The 18,857-nt window shown below is 38.6% G+C and overlaps 1 long non-coding RNA gene across 1 annotated transcript in view; it reads left to right on the forward strand.

The window, feature by feature from the left end:
* The window catches only part of LOC145526899 (uncharacterized), a 41,552-nt gene extending 35,232 nt beyond the window's left edge, over window positions 1-6,320 (forward strand). The window contains exon 3 of the long non-coding RNA XR_014069284.1: window positions 4,469-6,320. This is a non-coding gene — a long non-coding RNA (uncharacterized LOC145526899). The remainder of the gene's footprint in view (window positions 1-4,468) is intronic.
* The last annotated feature ends 12,537 nt before the right edge of the window (window positions 6,321-18,857 follow it).

Here is an 18,857-nt window from a genome sequence, read left to right on the forward strand (position 1 = left end):
TAGCTTAAAATCCAGAACCTCACCAAATTAGATCCAGGTGTGGATTGGATTCATCATCAAGGAAGGGAAGGGAAGGGAAGGGAAGTCGCTCAGTCATGTCCGACTCTTTGCGACCCCATGGACCGTAGCCTACCAGGCTCCTCCGTCCATGGGATTCTCCAGGCAAGAATACTGGAGTGGTTTGCCATTTCCTTCTCCAGAGGATCTTCCCGACCCAGGGATCGAACCCAGGTCTCCCGCATTGGAGGCAGACGCTTTAACCTCTGAGCCACCAGGAAAGTCCTCATCATCAAGGACAGTTCCTTAAATACAGCTCCTTAAGTATATATCCATTCAATCTGTAGACCTGTGAAACTAAAGAGACAGATTATCTGCTCCTCCCTTTCCCGCCCTTCTGGTCTCCACAGCCAATGAACAAAGGTGGGATAGACATAGTCTATTTATTATAGCAATTTCTGTTAATAAAGGGAGTGGGGAAATGGAATGCATGAGGAAGTCATTGCTTGATGGAAATTCTGGAATCCAGCTAGGCAAATGTTTGAAGATTAATTCATTCTCAAGGTATGGAATAATTCTTTATGGCTTTGGCTGTGCTCCCTGGGTTTTTAGCTCCATCGCATGGTCATCCTTTCTTCATGGAATGTATCATGTGTTTACATAGTCTTCTTTTCCTGTCCAGAATCTTGACCTTGTTCCAACTGCTTTCAATGTCATAGCTTTTTGCTTTATCTCATAATTCCTTGTGTCATCAGTTCCCTGTTAAAAGTCTAAGACATTGAGTCTCTTTGGCAAATCATAGGTCATATTGACCTACTCCCAGGGAGGTCAAAAACTTACAAATCTTAAGTTTTTGGAATGGAATGCCGAGTCTGTCCTGAAAATTCTCGCACACGGGGGAAGGGTTTAAATGCTAGTCAATCAAAAGATTGGCAAATGTTTCTTAACAATGTCTTTTGTCTTTAAGAAATGCATTTGCTTACGTATTTGCCTTTGAGGTGTGCTGATCTTTACAATGATACTTCGCAACTGTTGTTTTAATTTGATTTTAAATCTGTAGTGATGGAATTCAGAACAAAGCACCATAGCTTCTGCTGGTCTACCAGAATTCAGCTGAAAAATTGCCTCCTCTGTGGAAACCTCCATGTGCATCCTTATTCAGAGACACCTTCCTCCACACTTCCTTCAGCATCCTCTAAAACAATGGTCACGTGACACAGTATCTGTGAAGGATACAGTATCTCTGAAGGGTGCAATATTCCACACACAGTGTTCTTCAGCATGAAAATGAAATAACACCATCATTAAAACTGTCATTTGTTATCATAAGGATGTTAAAGCTAAAAAAAGAAATGCAGCAAGGACAGCAGAACTATCATGACCATGAATGTGTGCTTTTCTTAGGCACGGGGCTAAGAGCCTTACATGGATTAATTCTCACAATACTTCACCAAGTTTTGCTATCTTTTCTTTTTTTCCAATTTTTTTATTGTAGTACAATACAGCTAGCAAGGTTTATGTTACAATAACCACTTTTAAATGTACATGTTAACCGTTTTAAAATGTGCAGTTCAGTAGTGTTAAGTACATTCATATTTTTATGCAACCTTCACCACCATCCATCTTCAGAACTCTTTCCATCTTGCAAAAGTGAAGCTTATCACACATTACACAATAACTCCCTATCTTCCCTTCCCAGAGCCCTTAGAAATTGCCATTGTACTTTATGAGTCTGTGATTTTGACTTCTCTAGTGGACTCATAATGTATTTATCTCTTCTGATTGGTTTATCAAATGTTTATATTATATTGGTTTATAATGAAATAGTGTTCTTAAGGTTAATCCATGTTGTAGCATGAGCTTCCTCCCTTTTTAAGATTGAATTATATTCCATTGTGTGTATGTACCACATTTTGCTTATTCATTCATCTGAAGATGGACACTTGGGTTGTTTCCACATTCTACCTATTGTGAATAACACTGCTGTGAACACAGCGTACAAGCATCTCTTTGAGAGATGGGTCACTTTGCTTTACTCTTTAGGATGATTGTCTGGCAGTGGCTTCCACTGAAGTGACACATAATTTACACAGCAACCAAGTAAGCTGACTACATCAGCTAGCACCCAGTGGAAAACAAAATTTAACTCAAGTGATGCAAGATAGTTTGATGGAGAGACTACTTACAGAGATGTGATGTGTGTGTTTGGATGTATGGGCTTAAGAGAATTTATTAATAAGGAGTGTTGAGATATCAAGACATTAGTAACAACAGGAAGCTGTTAGCATTTTTAGTCCTGAGTAGGCAAGGAGAGGAAATAATATCAACAGAGCTCAGTGAGAGATGAAACTAAAGAAAATGAATCACAGTTAACAGCTGAGCCCATGAAAAAATGCAGCCATCACTATAAGAGTGGCCCAGAGTGGATAGACAGGGGGACAAAATACCTCAGCTTCTTTTTCTTCCTGCTAATAAAGCCCATTGGTTAAGCCCAATCAGAAGTCAGGTAGCCATTATGGAGAGCAGTATGGAGTTTCCTTAAAAAAACTAAAAATAGATATGATCCTGCAAACCCACTCCTCAGCATATACCTGGAGAAAACCATAATTCAAAAATATACATGCACCCCCATATTTATAGCATCATTATTTACAATAGGCAAGATATGGAAGCAACCTAAGTGTCCATTAACAGATGAATGGATAAAGAAGATGTGGTGTATACATGGAATGGAATATTACTCAGCCATAAAAATAATGAAATAATGCTATCGCAGCAACATGGATGAACCTAGAGATTATCATATTAAGTGAAGTAAGTCAGACAAAGACAAATATCATGATGCCACTTACATATGCAGCCAGAAAAAGTGATACAAATGAACTTATATACCAAACAGAAAGAGACCTAGAGACATAGAAAACAAACTTGTGGTTACCAAAGGGGAAAGGGAGTGGAAAGGGATGAATTAGGAGGTTGGGATTAACATATATATATATATATATACTGAAATATATAAACAACAAGGACATACTGTATATAGCACAGGGATCTATACGCAATATTTTATAATAACCTATGAAGGAAAAAAGTCTGAAAAAGAATCAGTTCAGTTCAGTTCAGTTGCTCAGTCGTGTCCGACTCTTTGCAACCCCATGGACTGCAGCACGCCAGGCTTCCCTGTCCATCACCAGCTCCCAGAGTTGACTCAAACTCATGTCCATTAAGTTGGTGATGCCATCCAACCATCTCATCCTCTGTCATCTCCTTCTCCTTCTGCCTTCAGTCTTTCCCAGCATCAGGGTCTTTTCAAATGAGTCAGTTCTTCGCATTAGGTAGCCAAAGTATTGGGAGTTTCAGCTTCAGCATCAGTCCTTCCAATGAATATTTGGGACTGATTTCCTTTAGGATGGACTGGTTGGATCTCCTTGCAGTCCAAGGGACTCTCAAGAGTCTTCTCCAACACCACAGTTCAAAAGTATCAATTCTTTGGTGCTTAGCTTTCTTTATAGTCCAACTCTCACATCCATACATGACTACTGGAAAAGCCATAGCTTTTACTAGATGGACCTTTGTTGGCAAAGTGATATCTCTGCTTTAATATGCTGTCTAGGTTGGTCATAGCTTTTCTTTCAAGGATCTTTTAATTTCATGGCTGCAGTCACCATCTGCAGTGATTTTGGAGCCCCCCAAAATAAAATCTGTTACTGTTTCCACTGTTCCCCATCTATTTGCCATGAAGTGATGGGACCAGATTAGTTTTCTAAATGTTGGGTTTTAAGCCAACTTTTTCACTCTCCTCTTTCATTTTCATCACAAGGCTCTTTAGTTCTTCTTTGCTTTCGGCCATAAGGGTGATGTCATCTGCATATCTGAGGTTATTGATATTTCTCCCGGCAATCTTGATTCCAGCTTGTGCTTCCTTCAGCCCAGTGTTTCTCATGATGCACTCTGCATATAAGTTAAATAAGCAGGGTGACAATATACAGCCTTGACATACTCCTTTTCCTATTTGGAACCAGTCTGTTGTTCCATGTTTTCATGTTCTATTCTGAAAAAGAATAGATGTGTATATATATAATATTTCTACAATTACATATATATCTATCTGAGTCACTTTGCTGTATGCTAGAATTAACACAAAATTTTAGATCAACTATACTTCAATTAAAAAAAATAGATAAAGAGATAAGAATGAACTGTCCAGGTGATGTGAGCTCACATCAGTCAGTCTCCTGAGGAAGAAGCAGGGCAGAGAAGGGCAAAGAGTTATGAGAAAAGATCTCAGAAAAGGGAGAACTCTTCACTGGACAATTTCAGATGTTAGAATTTAAAGACACGGATTCATGACTTACTGTTCTCTTAGGATTGAAGAAGTTTCATTCAATCATTTCTTATCTGCACTGAGATGCGAGGAAATGAGGCACATTATTTATAAACTTTGTTTGTTTGTTTTTTCTTTTTCTTACAGCAATGTGCCTTTAGGAACTGGATTAGAAAGTAGAATGACTAGAAATGGATCATTTAGCATTACATGCTAAAAGACCTAAACACTTTAAAATTTACTTATATCAAACCTACTCCCAAGAAAGAACTGAAGGCTTCTCTGTACAGGCTGCAGCCACAGCTTCTGTTCCTGGGCAGCTCATGCACGGGTGAGGAGAAATGCTGACTGAGGAGAAAGAAGCTGAAATTGAAGCCAATCTGTCAACGTGATGAAAAATGAATTGTATGGGCTTTTAGACACACTGCGTGACCAGATGGGTAAAATTAGAGATGGTTTGAAGAAGCTTCGAAAAAGAAAATGTGATTGAATGAAAAATTTTGTGATGTGCAAAATGCAAAAAGTGATGTATGAAAGTGCATGTTTCTGGAGAGGTGTGTAAGGGGAAGGAAGAGTAATAATACTGAAGGCAACATATGGAGAAAGTGTAACAATGCCTAACTTTTCATTAGCTAGGAAGGTGGTACTCTCAAGAAACCCACGGTGAAAGATTTTCTATATTCATAGGAACTTTCGTGATATTTTTGACTCTTTTTTTCTTTTTTTTCATCTTGCAGAACCACCTTCAATATCCTATCAATTGTCCAATTTTCCAGGAAGGCAATAGCAGGGAATAGGCAATTATAGGCTGGATTTGCACACAAGAGAGACAGAGATAGATTCAGATTCAGACTCAAGTTGAGATTTCAGCAAAACTTTCTGCCTCTAAGTTCAGTGCTGAAAAAGTAGATCTTGTTGAATTTCATTGTCCTTAAATTGATGTAAACACGTGTGTCTATCACATCTTCCCAATGCAGTTTGCTGTGGGTGATCCCATTTCAAAGCAATGTTTGTTTAGAAAAAGTAGTTTACCATGGCAAAGTTTTCTAAAAATAGTTCATGGATGATTTCTAGCAACTGAGAAAGAAATACTGATCTCCATATATGAAAAAATAAGTAGTGAATGTTCATCTTTAATTAGACAGAGTGCCTTCATCAAAGGGAATAATATGCAACTAAAATTCAGAAATAATTAGTGCAATTTTCATAATGCTATTACATGTCACATAAAGTGACAAATAATTGTCAAAGCCTGTAGAATAATGGGAACTGTTCTACAACTTGGAACTCTAAGTTTCCTGGTGTGGAGGTGTTGGAGTATTGAGCTCATTCGTATTGAATATTTACACCATCAGAAAATAGCTTAACAGTTTGTGACTCCATCCTTAAAACAATATGCTACCAAACTATTTCCACTTATCTACAAATTTGAAGTAAATGAAAAGTGGAATGAGAAAGAAGCAAAAAATACTGGGGATCAGTATTGCAAGTTTACCTTCTGCTACTACAGGCTTGTGTGACTGCTTAGAATAGATCTCACTCAAAAATTTTGTTGTTATTTTGTGACAACACTGAAACTGAATGAAACCCCCAACACTAGACTTAATGAAATTAAGGATGCTTTGACATCCCTAAGTATAGACACTAATAAGTAATTTAGGACTCTTCATTTACCATGACTTTAAAAAATGGATTGTAGAAAAAAGTCAATCCTTAAAGAAGTCAGAATTTACAAGACTGACTGTGCACTTTATGGCCTTATCTTAATGTGAATATCTTTAGTCCTCTCAACTACTTTCAGTTCATAATAGCTTCATGCTTTTTTGCTTTTGGATGTTTCATACTTTTTTTTTTTTCTTCCTGTGTCCTGCCTTCACTGGGTAAATGATGCATTCTAAGTCCCTTCTGTAAGCTGGATTAATTGATTCTGAATGAACCTCATAATTGTATAGGCAGTTTGTCTGTGTCAGGGTTGTGGTAATAAATAGTTCCAAAATCTAAATAGGCTTAACATAATAAGTCTTTAATTCTCATCTGTGTGACACGTAACAGTGCGGGTTCACAGGAGTTTTCTGCTCATTGTAACTGCTCAGGCATCCTGGCAATGGAAGCTTTACTTGGTAAATACACCAATGATCACCTGTTCCCCACAGTTGATGATGAAAATGACACATCACTGCTCATTTATCATTGGTCAAAACAAAGTCCATAGCCATCCCTCTCCAAGTTCAATACTTGTTCAGTAGCACCAGTGAGCACCAGCTATCACAGTGGTGAAGGTTAAGACTGGCATCCAATCGCTTAACTCAAATTCTATCTCTGATCCTTGCTGACTGATTTTTGGAGAGTTATGTAATTTTTCATCTCAGGTTCTTATCTGTAAAATGAATCTTATAATGGCACCTTCTTGTTGCGCTTTGAAAATTAAATGAGTTAATACATGTAAAACACTTAACAGCACTGCTTGACGATGAGTTAAATCAATACTAGCTGTATTTAAATTTACCCTATTTGCAGCTTTTACTGCATCACAATATAGCTTTTATTTACAGGATCATCACCCCTACTGGAGTATTCTCCTTGTTGGTGAGCATCTCCTTATTGATATTGTAACTTTAGAGCTTGTAGAGTATGAACACAAGTTTTTAGGTATCTGCACTAACTTTTTCAGATCATTAGAACTCTGTACAGCAAACTGCACTTGAAGATACACTTGAAGATTTATAAGAATTTTTCTTATAAATTCAACCAATATCAGAATGCTTTACACACTGAGATATTTTCGTTTAGATAGGAGACTCACAGAAGCAAACAACTACTTTCTTTTATCTGTTTATCTCATATTTCTGAGAGGTTAGAAGAATTTGTGAAAGAGGAAAAACACTTCTAAAATTCATGGTTTCATTAAAAATAAAATACTTCCAAAGTCTTAAAATTGGAAAATAGTTTCTTCTTCCAGATGTTTTCACTAAAGTTTCATGAACAATATATGAATTACATAAAGTTTAAATGACATGTGAGTAACGAGAACATCAAACTACAATACAATTTCACTCATGATTTGATTTGGCAAGGTGAGAAAAATAGGTTACTTAAAAGCTGTCAGAATTGCAGTACAGGGTTGTTGACAGCTGTGAAAAAAAGTTGAACAATGCTGTGCTGAAAAGGTCAACGTTTCCTGTTGATACTGGTTGGTGGGATGGGAAGGGACTCTGGGATCATCAGTGCTCCCTCCGGGGGCATACATTGTGTTGGAAAATTTAGAGGGCAGACTCTCTGAGATAAGGGGCAGGACTTGTTTTCTCACAATAGTTCTGAACTCAGAACGTCATTCATGAACTCTTTTGAATCACTTTTCCCCCAAAGGCTTAAGCAAAGAATGTGGTTTAATAAGACTGGGTAATAGTAAGGTTTGCAGGAGACATGGGAATCATTATCCTGTGCCTTTAACTGAATTTAATATCCTGTTTGGAGAGAAAGTAAAAATACAGAAAAACCAATCTATCTATCTATATACACATATAAAAAATAAATGTATCTGGTTCAAATCTTTTTTTTCATTATAAACGCCATCATTGTGGATCAGTTTCCTTGAAATACCTTCCTCCTGTCCAGGATTCGTGGTTTTTGAGGGCAGATCTATAGTCCAAACAAAATAACTGGCTATTGCCAAATAATTTCAGAGTTTAATGTAAAAATTAAATGTTTTTAATATCAAGAAGCTATTTAACTTATATGCAGAGCACATCATGCAAATGTGGGGCTGGATGAAGCACAAGCTGGAATTGAGATTGCCAGGAGAAATATCAATAACCTCAGATACGCAGATGACACCATCCTTATGGCAGAAAGCGAAGAAGAACTAAAGGGTCTATTGATGAAAGTTAAAGAGGAGACTGAAAAAGTTGGCTTAAAACTCAACATTCAAAAAACAAAGATCATGGCATCCAGTCCCATCACTTCATGGCAAATAGACGGGGAAACAATGGAAACAGTGACAGACTTTATTTTGGGGGACTCCAAAATCACTGCAGATGGTGAGTGCAGCCATGAAATTAAAAGATGCTTGCTCCTTGGAAGAAAAGCTATGACCAACCTAGACAGCATATTAAAGCAGAGATATCACTTTGCCAACAAAGATCCGCCTAGTCAAGGCTATGGCTTTTCCAGTAGTCATGTATGGATGTGAGAGTTGGACTATAAAGAAAGCTGAGCGCCAAAGAATTGATGCTTTTGAACTGTGTTGGAGAAGACTCTTGAGAGTCCCTTGGACTGCAAGGAGATCCAACCAGTCCATCCTAAAGGAAATCAGTCCCAAATATTCATTGGAAGGACTGATACTGAAGTTAAAACTCCAATACTTTGGCCACCTGATGAGAAGAACTGACTCCTTGGCAAAGACCCTGATGCTGGTAAAGTTTGAAGGCAGAAGGAGAAGGGGATGACAGAGGATGAGATGGTTGGATGGCATCAATGACTCGATGAACATGAGTTTGAGCAAGTTCCGGGAGTTGATATTGGACAGGAAAACCTGGCGTGCTGCAGTCCATGAGGTCGTCAAGAGTTGGACACAACTGAGAGACTGAACTGAACTGAGCTGAATATCCAGATGAGCGCCAGCTAACAAGGAAATATGCGTTTTGGCCAATAATTCTTTCTGATCCATACCTTGCCTAAGTAGTTTGCATTTAGGAGCCTAGAATGTTCTGTGAGATGCATCAGTATAGCTTTCTGTTCATTTAATAAATATGGATACTGATACTATAAAACTGAAACAGGAGGAAGGGAGCAGGGCACAACCTTTAAAAGAATGACATAGCTGGACCTCCCTGGTGGTCCAATAGTTATGATTCTGTCCTTCCACTACAGAGAGCATGGGTTTAGTCCCTGGTTGGGAAGTTCCTCATTCAGCTAAAGAGGAAACAAAACAAAACAAACAAAAAAAGAATAACTGTTTTTTTTTTTTTAAAGAATGACAGAGCCATGACAAAAACTGGTTAGAACAGACTAGGTCCAAGATGGCAGAAGATTCAACTTCCAGTAAACCTTGAGCCTCATTATATGCTCTTTTTGATTCATTAATATCTCTATGACACACCCACAATCACCATGACAATTCCCAGGCCAACCCAAAAAGTGACTGATGGCCCAATTCCTGGAAATCTTGGCTCCTTTTCCAAAATAATTGGAATAATCCCACTTATCAGCCTATGAAATTACCCAGCCCATAAAAACTAGCCATGCCACATTTCAGGGCCCCTTGCCTTCTGCGATGGCCCACACTCTGTCTGGGGAGAGTGTTTCTCTCTAAATAAATCCATTTCTTACCTATCACTTTGTCTTGCACTTAATTCTTTCTGTGCTGAAACATCAAGAATTTGAGCTTCATGAAATCCTGAGACCAGATGTGTGATCTCAATTATAAGACAATGAGTTCAAGTCCCAACTTGAGTTGTGTGGTCTCAAAATCACATGACAGTAAACATTGGGATGAATTGAAAAAATCATTGATATTTTCCATTTAAAAAATACACTTGGAGATTTTAAGATTGATGGTGTAACATTTTTTAACACCTTTAATCTGGGTGTTCATATTGTACAGACTTGGGCCAGTGGCAAACGCAGGCTATCCTTCCCGCTGTTCTAAAGCCTAGCCCAATACCATAGCAGCAGGAAGATTCACCAGTCAGATGAGTCACCAGCTCTCCTTCAGGTCATGCATACACCTTTCCTGACATTCTCAGAGCCATAGAAATTGGCCGCAGGCTGCAGGAAAGTAATAAAACTTTAATCTGTAGGAATGAGCATCTGTTTTACAGAGAATGGAATGGTGGTTGTCAGGGACTGGGGGTTGGGGGAAATGGGGAGATGTAGGTCAAAGGACAGACACTTTCAGTTAGAAAAAGAATTAAGTTCTGAGGGTCTTATGCACAGCATGGTAACGTAGTTAATAATATGGTGCTGTATATTTGAGTGGGACTGAGAGTAGGTCTTGTAATCTCATCACACACAACAAAGAGTTAACTATGTGGGAGTGATGGATGCGTTAAGTAACTTGATCTTGGTCATTGTTCCATGATGTCTATGTACATCAAGTCATCACCTTGTACATTTTATATGCAACTTTATTTATCAATTACTCCTCAATAAACTTGGAAAAATGAATATCTGCTATTTTAGTCTACTGTCCCCCCCATCTCATTCAAGGTTATTCCCTGTAAAAACGTTTTGATAGGTTAAATATTTTTCTTTGATGTTTGGTCAGAGGTTTACAGAAGTCAATATTAAAATTCTGTAACTCCTAGCATTTAAACAATAACAAAGTCGAACTTCAATTATATCTATCCACATCAGGTAATTAATTTGCTGCTCCAATGGTTTCTTCTTGGAGATCAGATAGTAATATACTATCAATTGGTTTTGAAGTACTTTTTAATATTTATTTATTTATTTATTTTTGGCTGTGTTTCATTGCTGCTTGGGATTTCATATAGTTGCGGTGAGCAGGGGCTACTCTGTAGTTGAAGGGCATGAGCTTCTCAGTGTGGGGGCTCCCCTTGTGGACCGGGGGCTCTAGAGTGCATGGGTTTTGGTAGTTGCAGTGCGTCCTCTCAAGTCATTGTGAATCGTGGGCTTTAGAGCACAGGCTCAGTAGTTGTCAGGCCTAAGCTTAGCTGCTCTGAGGCGTATTCCTGGACCAGGGATCGAACCTGTGTCTCCTGCACTGGCAGGCAGATTCCTGATCACTGAGCCACCAGGAAGCCCTATTCTCTTTTTAAAGAAAGTTTATTAGAGCATAGGGAAGTCGCTCAGTCGTGTCCGACTCTTTGCAATCCCGTGGACTGTAGCCTACCAGGCTCTTCCGTCCATGGGATTCTCCAGGCAAGAATACTAGAGTGGTTTGCCATTTCCTTCTCCAGGGGATCTTCCCGACCCAGGGATCGAACCCAGGTCTCCCGCATTGGAGGCAGACGCTTTAACCTCTGAGCCACCAGGGAAGTCCTTATTAGAGTATAGTTGACTTATAATATTGTGTTAGTTTCTACAGCACAGAGATTCAGTTATCTGCATAGGTGTATCCATGCTTTTTCAGATTGTTTACCCATATAAGTTATTACAGAGTGTTCAGTAGAGTTTCTGCGCTATACAGTAGGTCCTTGTTGGTTACCTATTTTATGAAGTGAGAATGGGGATGGAGGGCATGAGTAAGAAAGCAGGATTTAAGTTTCTCTAAATACCAGTGGCCTTCTACCACAATTAGAATATGGAAAGTCTAAAATGACATGGTAATCTCTTTTGTTATCAAATAAAACATTCAACAATGGTTAAAGCAAAGCCTAGATATACACATTAACTGAAAGAAATTTGCCTAATATATTTTGCTACTTATGAGTTCATAGAATCTGAGATGTCTGAGGCTCTGTATTTCTGAAGTGAAGGAGGATTATTATAGAGCTGAGCAAAAAGGATTAGAATCTAGGTAAAAAGGCTAAACAATTATTTTTATCAAAATAAAAATTAAAAAAAAAAATCCAGAAGGCAAAAATGTGCATTAATCCTGCTCACTTTGTGCAGTCAAATATCTAATTGCATCTCTCAATTTTTCCATTTGTAATGTTCCAGGCAGGTGTCATGCTGGCCAATGTTTGTCATAATTATACTGCATCTTACCACCTGAGTAGAAAACTGCTGAAATGTTGCATATAAATCTTTCAGTGTAATACAATTGTGTATCAGGACATACATCTTAAGGTAGAGAAGCTGCAAGCAGAGCAGTATATATATTTTACTAACAGTGACTATATAATTCCTTGAAAGATTCACAGTCTTGTTGACTTTCTCTTACCCCTGTTCTCTGGACAAGAGTCAGACAGACGTTCAAGGTCACTGCCATTCATTGTCCATAGTCCCAGAGAACTTTGAATGATTCAGCATAACCAAGGGGCCATACAGTTGTAAAAGACATTAACATTCCTATTAAGCTCTTGAGAATTCTGACCTTTCTTAAATGTCAGAAAAGGGATATTCTGCAGATAAATTGTGATCGACTGGATGCATAATACACCAAGTGTTTGGGCTCCTCTGTCTACCTCAGAACTCATGAGAGTGATGTGTTGAATGAAATGCTGTTTTCTATTATGTAGGAGTACTTGATAATTTTCTTAGGGGCTCTCTTGGCAGAGAAAATGCTACAAGATCTGACACTAGTGATCATAGAATTATATTCATCTAAACCAGTCCTCACATTTTACAGTGGGAAAACTGAGACTCAGAGAAATGAAATTATTTGCCCCAAATCAGTCAGCCAGTTAGCAGCAGAGCTGAGCATAGAATCCAGATCTCCTGACTCCTAGCCTGATGTTCTTTCCACTTTATCATGCTGAACTACACTTTTTCTCCCCTGTACTTTTCTGTCCTTTTAGGCAATTCATTATATGCTGAAGTTCCAAGCAGAAGAATAGAATTTTTCATTATAATTTTAATAAGGTGCCACAAAACATGAAATTCACATTTGAATCCCAATTTTCATTCCTTGACTATAAAGAACTCTGAATAGTAAAGACAAATGTAACCACATAAATTACTGTTGTGTCTGGACTCCCCAATTTTGATGGCTATACACGTGTTACTAGAAATCCAAATGCATTTCTTACAGTACATTTTAAAGGTTTACAAGCCTATTTGCAGCTAATTATCAGCCCTGCTAGCTCTTTGACCAACTTTACTTTCTTCTGGTTCAAATATCCTGGCTTAGCTCCTAGAAATCTCTGGATTTCTTGATGAATAGCAAAATACCTTTCAGGAAGAATGAGAATGTGGTGTGTGCATGTTTGTATGTGTATCTTTTCCCTCCACAAAACTCAGGGAATTTACTTTTTCCTCCTCAAAACAGCCAAAGTATTAGCGCTTTCTAAATGTGGATTCTCCTGCACTTTAATTGCTGGTTTCCTACACATACAAGCCTGGGTAGAGTTGTTTTTGGCAGTTGTCGATATGGTTGGCATTCACCGGGATTAAGTGAAAAATCCATTGCCTAAAAGATGACATTTTAAAAAAAGCATGTTCTAAACCAAATAGGAAACTATATGAAATCAGATTTATTCTCTCTTAAAATTAACTGGAATCCCTGTAAACTGCACTTTAATATCAAAGAATATACTTGTAATGTTATCTCTAAAGCTAATTTTAATATATGCATGGTATTTTAGAGTTCTGAGAAAGTGTCTTTATCTAATTTAAATTGATTATACAGAGCGAAATACCGTTGTTTGGACAGTGTTCCAGTTTTCATATTATCAAGATAAATTTTGCATTGAAATGGCATTCCTTGGCCTTCCTGTTGGCTGGCAGCCTCCCCCACTCTTACTGTCAGCTCTAAAAACCACTTTGCCTTTTCCCCAAATCCCCTGCTGGGTACAATCATCTTACTAACTGAGGAACAGCTTTGTTTTTGTCTTTTATTTACGACCAGTTCCTTTTCCCTGTTCTCAAAGAGAACCATATATTATTAGCAAAATAAATTGTTAGAACTAAAAAGGCCCTTGACAATCACCCAGTCCAGGCTTATTATGTGATAGATGAGGACCCGGGAAGGTAAGAGCCTTGTCCAAGTTCAGAACTTCTTGGTGGCATCAGTGGGAACAGAATATGTGTCCAACTTTAACTTCCCACTAGCTTTGCTTTTCCTATTCTTTTCTCTTTGATAGGCTATAAAAATTCAGACCGATTTGGTGTGATAAACTCTGGATAAATTGGATGGATCATTTCAAAGCAACAAGGCTAAAATCCTCAGAAAGCCCCAAAGTACCCATTGGCAGCAATCTTCAAATATTTCTTTGAATTTGACAAACTGCACCCTTCTATTTTAGTGGATTCTGTGGCTCATGTGATTTCTCCATCATATTTAACTGAGGGCTCCCCCTTGAATCTGACCTTTGCACTGCACACTGCAAGGTTGAGGGTGTTAGGTCTAGTGGATGGAACTGCCAGGAGGATATTCAAGTAAGAGATTAAGGAGCATTTGGGAAATGAAAGCAATCTTTGCTACTGGATGAAGAGGGGGTAAAATATAGAAACTGTCTTGATAGACAGTCTCAGTGAGGAATGAATGGGGATTAAAATAGGTGTGAGTCGTGCTGAGAACAGCCAGGGTTCCCTCAGTAATAGTTGTCCTCTGGCCATGCCACAAGAACTAATCCAAAGGAGAGAGGGGTTAAATAAAAGTAAAAAAGAAATTACATCGGAAAAAAGCTAGTTTAACTAAAATCTCTGTAAGACATTTTGGTGTATAAGTCAGCATCTTTTGGGAATGTATGTTAAGATAGGAATGCACAGAAAAGCACAAGAAATTCAATCTTTTAGCTTCCATGTGGAATTCATCCTTGTTTAAATCTCTGGTGGCCTTTTGGTAACACACAGCTCTGATGTCAGTGGGACCTGTTCCTTACTTTTCCCCTGGAACAGACCCCAAACACTTAACAAAACTCTTGTGTGAGAAAAATGACAGATGGCTTGAAGAGCATGGGCATTGTTTGAGTGAGAGGCTGGACAACTTTTGGAAGAGGGGCTTTTCTGGAAGGTCTGGGAAAAACAATTGTGCTTTGATGTCTCTCTTCGAGAATGAGCCACGAAAGGAAGGAGGAGACATCTCTCCTCTTTGCCACCCACTGCCACTCAAATTTTGCCCTGGAAGGGCCCCATGCTGCCAATGGGGGCTTCCCCAGTGGCTCTGCAGTAAAGAATCCGCTGCAATGCAGGCAATGCAGGAGACTCGAGTTCTATCCCTGGGTCAGGAAGATCCCCTGGAAGAGGACATGGCAACCCACTCCAGTATTCTTGCCTGGAAAATGCCACGGACAGAGGAACCTAGAGGCAAACGTGACTGAGCACAGCACAGAAAACAGAAATGCTGTCAGTGGTGGGGATGCCCAGCCTTGCTTGCTGGAAAATGATAGTTGTGCCTGGTGGATGGCATGGGAATTGCAGGGCAGACTAGCTAAGCAAGAGGTGACTTGGGGACCTATTCACAGTTAGGGTAGGTAGCATCTTGCGCAGAGGAGATGCCCTAAGAAGAGGTGGTCTTGGTACCTGGGGATGCTCATCAGAGTCTCTGAAAAACTTGGGACACATTTCATGGGACTCTTGGGAAGAAAAGCTCAGAAGCTGCTAAGAGCCTCTGTGAGTGGGTAAAGGGAAGATGGAAACTTGAGTTATGTTTGCTCTTTACTTCTCAGGTCTTTTGATTCTACTTGTTCTGAGATTAGAAGCACATCTATTTACTTGTAATTTCAAAGTTATAAATTAAAGAACTTTTACATGGAACAGATTTGTGGTTGTCAAGATGGAAGGGATTGGGGGATAGAAGGATTATGAGTCTGGGATGAGCAGATGCAAATTATTATACACAGAATGGATAAATAACAAGGTCCTACTGTATAGCACAGGGAATTATATTTAATATTCTGTGATAAATCATAATAGAAACAAATATTTAAAAAATACATGTATATGTACAACTGAATCACTTTGCTGTACAGCAGAAATGAACACAACATTGTAAATCAACTACCATAATGAAACAAGAACACTGCTATGAATACGAGCATTATCATGAATGATTGCAATATATTATTATTATTTTCTTAATTCTCCTAAAATAACATCCTCTGAATGAATAAATCACATGTTAAATGCTCTGTACCTCACACTAGAATCTTGCAGAGTTTATTTATCATGTCTTTTATAGCTTCACACATCTAAGTTTTCAAGGAAAATTTCAGTTTTTGAATTTTCAGTTGCCCATTTGCTGCAATGACAAGCAGCAAAAGAACGCTGAGAGAAACAGAAAGACTTCATCAGCATACTTTTCAGTGTCTGTGTCAAACTTTCCTTAAGATCTCATGTCCTTGGTCAAACCGGGTCTCCAGATGGCACTGTTGTCAGAAAGATCTAAGCAAATAGATGACCCAAATATATTTTTACATTTGTGCTTCAGTTTATAAATCACTTGTTTCGCTTTTGAAATGTTTTTCAGGTCAAAGCAGTTTTAAGATCCCTCTTCAGCAGTTACTTGCCATTCTTGCCCTATTCTTCCCATTTTCTGTGTATTAGATACTTTTTCAGTCTGGAATTTATAGTTCCCAGGGCAATACAAAGACTTTGTTGAGAATCCACTTTTCCTTCCCTGGTAAAGTTGTTTTTGGTGACAATGAAAGCACTTAGCTATTTTGTTTTACAGAATTTTTGATCAACAAAATTGCTGTAATCGACAAAATCACATATCTCTGTGGACCCACAATAGTGTATCTTTTTAAAAAAATATTCTTTGAGAACATTTAATGTTAGACATACCCTCTTTACAGATTTTTATTTTTAAAATTTTAACTAATGAGGTTTTTAAATTTTTATATTGGTGTGCACTTGATTTGCAATGTTATATTGGTTTCAGGTGTACAGCAAAGAGATCCAGTTTTACATATATAAATCTATTCTTTTTCAGATTCTTTTCCTTTGTAGATTATTACAGAATATTGAGCATAGTTCCCTGTGCTATACAGTAGGTCCTTGTTGGTTATCTATTTTATACATAATTGTGTATATGTTAATCCTAAACTCTTAATTTATCCCCTTCCTGTTCCCCTTTGGTAACCATAAATTTGTTTTCTGTGTCTATGGGCCTATTTCTGATTTGTATATAAGTTCGTGTGCATCTTTTTTTTTTTTTTACCACTCAGCACACATTTTGGGATCTTAGTTCCCTAACTAGGGATCAAACCTGGGTTCCCTCAGTGAAAGTGCCGACTCTAACCACTGGACCACCAGGGAATCCCCTATTATTTATTTATTTTAGATTCTGAACATAAGCAACATCATATGATGTTTGCCTTTCTCTGTCTGACTTATTTCACTTAGTATGATAATCTCCAGGTCCTCCATGTTGCTGCAAATGGCGTTATTTCATTCTTTTTAAGGACTGAGTGATATTCCATTGCTTATATGTGCCAAATCTTCTTTAACCATTCCTCTATTGATGAACATTTAGGCTGCTTCCATGTCCTGGCTACTGTAAATAGTGGTGCAGTAAACATTGAAGTGCATGTATCTTTTCAAATTACAGTTTTCTCCAGATACATAGGGGCTTCCTTGGTAGTTCAGCTGGTAAAGAATCTGCCTGCAATGCAGGAGACCCCAGCTCAACTCCTGGGTTGGGAAGATCCACTGGAGAAGGGATAGTGTACCCACTCCAGTATTCTTGAGCTTCCCTGGTGGCTCAGCTGGTAAACAATCTGCTTGCAATGCAAGAGACCTGGGTTTGATCCCTGGGTTGGGAAGACCCCCTGGAGAAGGGAATGGCTACGCACTCCAGTATTCTGGCCTGGAGAATTCCATAGACTCTATAGTCCATGGGGTCACAAAGAGTAGGACACAACTGAGCGACTTTCACTTTCACTTTCACCAGATATATGCCCAAGAGTGAGATTGTTGGATCATATGGTAGCTCTGCTTTTAGTTTTTTAAGGAACCTCCATACTGTTCTCCACAGTAGCTGTACCCATTTACATTCCCACCAGCACTCAAACTGGTTACAGATTTTTAAATACACAATACAAGTGTGCTACCTATAGGCATAATCTTGAACAGCAAGTCTGTAAATAGAGTATATTTGTATTTCAGAGTATTTCTGAATTCTCCAGGAGCCTCCTTTTTATAGCATATAAAAAAGCTATATTTTGCAATAGCTTTTGCAAATATCAAATGTCCAGATGATAAGCATAAACAGGCACTTCTGAGAAAGTTAGACAAACATTGTGCACTTTCTCTCCACACAAATGATCGTACACCTCTGTTCTAGGGCTTACTTCTTTGGGTCAGGGTAAGCATTGTGAGGCAAGAGGGCAAATATTTTCTGGTGTACACTAATTTGCAGAATTTATTCATTCCTATTTCTTACAAATAGCATCTCATTAGCATGACAAATACAAAGCCTAATGGCATATTCTTAGTTGGATAAGTGATTCAGACAGTTACATTAACAAACGACCTCAGAGTATTGCTAGGTCCTGCCTCCAAACCACCTGCCCTGGGTCTAAACCCACTCATCGTATCTCAGCCTCTTCAACAGTAAATTTGTGTTAAAGCTTTGGTGCAAGGTCTCCTGGAGGCCCCTATGAAATGCCCACACTGCCTGGGAGGAATATGAGGCCTGTTTCATACCATAGACTGGCAAGCTGCCACCTTCAGTCACTTTACATCTACTTACTGAGCTCGCTTTTTGTGCAAGGTGGTGTAGTCGGATGAGGAGAGAGGTGGCTCCTTGAGGACATGGTGGGTTGTTAATATTTGATGCTCACAAAGGAAAAAAAATATGAAGCATGGGAAGATGCACCAGGGCCCAGAGATACCCTGACAGATTGATGCAGTGGGGCTCACTCATAGAGCAGTGGGTATGAGGGGGGATGACTGTGAACAATACTGAAATGGAGGCAATGGCAGTTTTCTTTTCCTTTTCCTCAGGATTTTAATTTTGTACTAGAGT

Source organism: Giraffa tippelskirchi, chromosome 11 (genome assembly GCF_054371585.1).
Source record: "Giraffa tippelskirchi isolate mGirTip1 chromosome 11, T2T-mGirTip1v1.2.pri, whole genome shotgun sequence".
NCBI lineage: Eukaryota > Metazoa > Chordata > Mammalia > Artiodactyla > Giraffidae > Giraffa > Giraffa tippelskirchi.